Source organism: Tupaia chinensis, unplaced genomic scaffold (genome assembly GCF_000334495.1).
Source record: "Tupaia chinensis unplaced genomic scaffold, TupChi_1.0 Scaffold000077_1, whole genome shotgun sequence".
NCBI classification, from domain to species: Eukaryota; Metazoa; Chordata; class Mammalia; order Scandentia; family Tupaiidae; genus Tupaia; species Tupaia belangeri.
In genome coordinates this window covers 5559723-5565239 of record NW_006159538.1, presented here as the reverse complement: position 1 = coordinate 5565239, position 5517 = coordinate 5559723, and the positions used below count along the sequence as shown (strand labels likewise).

Genomic DNA, 5517 nt, shown 5'->3' with positions numbered 1-5517 from the left:
GGGCTCCCAGTGCCGCCTGCCAAGGAGCCAGATTCTGCCATTGGAAAAAATGACTTCACAATTTGAAATCTTGGTCCTTTGATCATTGCTCATAGAGGAAGAGGAGAGGTTCAAAGTGGGGGTTTGAAAAGGCCAGCACCTCCTTGCTTCCATCAGTGCCTGTTACACTGTCTCTTGTCAGGGACAGTCCTCTTGATGTTTGCGTTTTTGCAGTGGACTCATTCCTGCCTAGCTAGCCCTCCAGAGCCCTCCGGGATGGTAGGAAAGGTGTGCCGCAGCCTGCTCCGGACCCATGCCCCTGCCCACCCCCAACCCCCAGCCTTAGGCGTTACTTGCCCAGAGCCTCCCACAAAGTTGCCAGCCTGGTGCCGCTGCTCGGCCCTTCCTCCATTTGGACCACTAGCATTCCCTTCTGGTCCTGCCCCTAGAGCCAGGTCTCCAGAGGCCTGAGGTTTTGCAGGGACCATGACTTTTACCCTGGCCTAACTCTCCCCTTAGGGGAACCCTCATCCCACGTGCCTGGGCTAGGCTGCAGTTTTCCTTAATCATGGAATGAGAAGGGCCATTCTTTGAAGTCTGTTGCATTTTTAACACTTAGCCAAGAAAGGGCAGAAGTGTGGGACCCAGCGGAGCACTTTTCAAATAAGTGAGCTCCCTGAGGGGAGGTAACAGAGGAGAGGCCAGTTCGAACCCCTGTCGAGCGGATTAAATGTTTCCGTTGTGCTAGTAAAATGAGGATTCTAGGAGGAGGGTCTCGGGGAGATCTGGAAACTGATGGTGCTGCTGCCTCTGTCTCCCTGGAAACTTGCTTCTGCTTAGATGTTACATTGTTTCCTGGCACCAGCCTACATACAGAGCTTGAGGTCTTTAAGTCAATCAACACACAATCATTACTGCAGGTTTATTTCCAGAAAGAGTTCTGTAACATCTTTAAAGAGATGGTAACTTTGTGAAAAAGAAAGGAACTTTTACCTGTTGGAACAGTTATTCCCAACATGTAAACTTATCACAGAGTAGTTCTCATTTTTCCTATTTGTAAAAACCCAATGCTGTTTGTGGATTGGGGCTTCAGAGCAAAGGTCCTTATCATGCTTATTGGTTATGAATTACCCTCCACTTGGGGGGAAGTCTCTGTAGATGTATTTCTTTTTTCTTTTTTTTGGGGGGGGGGAGAGATTTTCGCTATAGGGCACGTGCGCTCGCCAGACAGACAGAGAGAGACAGAGAGACAGCGAGAAATCACCCCCCCCGGGGGGGATGGCCACACCACAATCCCTTCTCCTCCATTCTCCTCTCGGGATCTTGGGCACGCACACACGCCCGGCGCGAGTTTTAAGCCACCAGGTCCGGGACGCGAACCGCGGTCGACTACATGGGAGTCCAGCAACACAGCCATTAATGCCAACTGCTGGTTCCCTGTAGATGTATTTCAGACCCAGAAGTTACCAGGCGTGGGGACTGGTATTAACAGCTGTCATTCGGCGAGCGCATTGCAGCTTACAGGTGATCTCGAGGAGTCTCTCTTCACATCACCACATTGGCCTTTGGAAATAGGTCTCTTCTCTGCGGCTAAAATGAAGAAAATGGGATCCAGAGAAGTGATTCCAAATCCCAAATCCCTGGCTCTGGTGTCAGTGCAGTCATGGATGTCTGAGATGAGCTCATGGCAGATACGAGGTAGCACTCAGATATCGAGACCAGTTGGAATGGAGGTTTGGAACCAGGATGATGTTTACGGAAATTAAATGTAGAACTTGAATCCTGGAGGGTGAACCAAACCTGAAGAACCTTGTGGGCCAGGAATGGGAGAGCGAAGGTGAGATGAAGGGGATAACCAAGACCTCAGGCTCGCGTTCACAGGCCTTTAAAATAGAGATGGACCTTCTGAGGGTCCACAACGGCTTTTCTGTCATAGGCCCTAGAGCAGAATGGGAGGAAATTTCATAGAAAGGCCAGTTTGGGACGTGCATTTTTGTACTTTAACACTTCAGAACTTGGCCCTGGACCAACTGTTTTTGGCTAGCTCATACCCAATGTTCAAGATATGGTTCGAATTTAGAATGTATTGGGAAGATAAGTTTGGCTGAGTTTTAGCTGTTTCTTGGATTTTTTGTATTTATTTGCTTTTAGAAAATATCCTGGGGTCAGATCACAGCCGAGTGGGCAGAAAAAGTTTGTATTTGCCATAGTGCATGCCTTTCTCGTTTTCTCGCCTTCAGAGTCGCGTGACCCGGGTTTACTCCACACCCTGGGCTTTCAGGCGGGGCTGAGGTGTGTCACTAGTGTGAGTTCCAGACTCATTGCTGGGTTCTTTGTCATTGATTTCATTCTGGCGTTCTTCCTGTGATACTACCTGTGCTTCAGGAGAGTTCCGTGACCACATTCCCTCCCGGAGTACGGAGTACGGAGTACTCGAGTGCCCTCAGCTGACAGATCATGATCCTTCCCATCAATACCTCCTCCTAGGAAATTCCTGAGGAGCAGCTGCGATATGGTCCGGTGGCTGCATAATTACATTCCACGTTGAAGGGTGATTGCAAAGCAGTGGTCATAGAGAGTTGGTTGTTTACAGTTAGTTGGGAGGCCTTTAAAATTTAACCTGTTAACTGCAAATAATAGTTTAGTTTTTTTGTAAAAAAAAAAAAAGGCAAGGTAATTTTACAACTCTCTGTGCCTTTGTATAAATAAAGGCTAAAATGCACAGAGACCCTACAACCCAGGCACAGCAGCCCTAGGAACTGCCAACAGAAGTGGACCCACGTGTTTATCCAAAGCAGACCCGATCTGGACACGTGGCAGATGCCCAGATGATATGGTTATAGACCGTGTAGGTCATGGCAGTCTCCACTCGGCGAACCACTGTGCCACAGAACACCTGGGCTGCTTCCAGAGCAGCGTGTTCCAGCCTTTGAACACCCACTCTTTCATTTTATTATTATTGTTATTATTATTTTTTAGTTTTTGCTCTAGCATGCATGTGCTTGCCAGAGAGACGAGGGTATAGGTGGGTGGCCATGCCCCACTCTCCGTCCTCCCCCTCTGCTCTTGGGATTTTGAGCACACACCCACTGGTTCCCAGTGAGTTCTTCAAGCCTCTGTGTGTGGGACCCAAACCGTGGAGTCAGCCATGTGGGATCTAGCTACCTTAACTTCCACGCCACCTGACCGGCCCCCAAGGCCCATGTTTACAGCCCTGCATTTAACAACCACCTGCTGCCAGCTCCAGTGTTCAGAGCTCCTGTCTGCCCAGGATTTACGTGTAGACTTTTTCCTCTGCAGGCTGGAGCTCAGGCAGACCCAGCAGCTTCTTCAGCTTTTGGGAGTTCAGATGCAGGTCTCTGGGAAAAACGTGAAGTTTTTCTTGCTAAGCTGCTCTTTGGTGGAGCCAAATGTTCAAGCTTTGAATATGAGAAAAATGCGAGCACGGCTAATTTTTTTAATTCATGATTTATGCCCCATATAATCCCAAAAAGCGAAAGGTGAGAAAACTTAACTACATTTATGGATTATGTAAAGCTAGAAAAGTACAAGTAAAACCAGATTGGAAGCCAGTAAAAGGAGCTGTCTGCTGGCTGTCCGTGCTGTTAGAAGCACCTGGGACAAGTTAACTATTGCAGTTGGGCACTGAATTTAGCTTTGAATTTCTTGGCACGTAAGGTGAAAAGGGGAATGTAGAGTATAGGGTTCTTTTTATTCGAAGGTAGAAAACAGAAAGTTTTGCTTAAGGAGCTAGACCTTTCCTAATACTCAGTTCAAGAAGAAAATACGAATGCTGGTCCTTCTTAAAAATTCGTGGGGCGATGTGACTCAGATCTTCACTTCACGGTAGCTCATCAAAGTGTGTCAGATCCGCCCACCACTGTGTCAGTAGCCACCACCGTGGGCCACACATTTTCTGCCCTCAGTGGGCTGCTGTAGTGGTCTCCGGATGTGAATCGCATTCACTCTGCCCTCTTCCAGAGCGGTCTTCGGGCTGTGGTCAGAGGTATTTTGGGAATGCAGATATGAGGGGACCATGTCACTGCTCCTGTCCTGTCTGCTTACAATTCCTGCATCTTTGGTCTCAGGATAGAAGACCCAAGCCCCACCCTCTCACACACCTCTGTCACATTCTCTCTCTTGCCGTCTCTGTTCCAGTTCTTTTGTTGATGTTCAGTCCTTCCGACCAGGCGTCCTCTTCTCTCTTACGGCATGTTCCTCTTGCCTCAACTGGGTTGTCTTTCTTTCTTCTTTGTTTTTTGGAGAAGTTTTTTTTGCTATAGGTGCGTGCGCTCACCAGAAAGACAGATAGAAAGTGAGAATCACCCCCACACACACAGGGGGGATGGCCACGCCACAGTCCCTTCTCCATTCTCCTCTCAGGATCTTGGGCATGCACACACACGTGCCAGGTGTGAGTTTAAGCCACCGGGCCTGAGACTCAAATGCGGTCGACTACATGAGAGTTCAGCGACATAGCCATTACACTAACTGATGGCCCTGTCGTCTTTCTTTGGATCTGAGCTTCATTGTCACCAGAAGTGCCCTGACTTCTGGGAGCCACATTTGTTCACATCCCTCCATACTCTCAGGGTACTTACCTCCGTCCCGATACCATCGGTACTAGGTCCTCAGCCCAGGAGAGTGGGGCTGGGCTTGGGTTTTTCTCACTCTTTTATCCCAGCTCTAAACACAGAGTCCCATGTGTAGGAGAGGGGTGGGGAGACTTAAGGGAGGGGGACATATTAATATTGATCAGGACTGTCTCAGTCTGTTTTGTGCTGCTGTTACAAAATACGCAGACAAGGTATATATTTGAAACCAGACGCTTCTCGTCTTTCTGGAGGCTGGGAAGGCCCTGGTCAAAGTGCTGGCATCTGGTAGGCCTTGCTGCAGCCTCTTGTGGCTGAAGGCAACAGGAAAGAGAGAGTCCACTCACTCCCAGCAGCCTTTTTTAAAGAGATTTTTGCTATAGGGTGCATGTGCTTGCTGAAGAGACGAGATAGACTGAGAGACAGAAAGTGAGAACTCACCCCCGGGGGGATCGCACCATTGTAAACCCTTCTCCAGTCTCCGCTCAGGATTTTGGGCATGCATGCACACACACCTTGCAAGCCACTGGGTCCAGAACTCAAACCAGCGTCAGCCACATGGGAATCCAGCGACATAACCACTGTGACATCTGCTGATCCCCCAGCAGCCCATTTTAGAACAATATCAATCCATTCAGCAAGAGAGGGTCCTCGACGGAAACTTCTCCGAGACGCCACCGTCTAATGCCGTTGCCTCCGGGGTTCCGTTCCCACCTCCCGAATCTGGGGGACATATTCCCGTTGCTGCAGCCTCTTCCTCCAGGATGTTTCCTCCAGGATGTTGTGTCCTGTGGAGACATCTCTCTCTGAAGCACAGGTGTAATCACATCACTTCTTGGTACTTGTTTCCTAGAGGGTACTCTCCACGCCCCCTTATTTAGTCCTCCAGGACCTGCGTTGAGTGACATGTCCAAACTCAGTTTTCCCAGTCTTCCTAGTCCTTGCC

The 5517-nt window shown here is 49.2% G+C and overlaps 1 protein-coding gene across 2 annotated transcripts in view; it reads left to right on the top strand.

The window, feature by feature from the left end:
* TEAD1 (TEA domain transcription factor 1) overlaps positions 1-5517 on the top strand; it is a gene marked incomplete at its 5' end in the record, with an annotated part of 80053 nt that overhangs the window by 53650 nt on the left and 20886 nt on the right.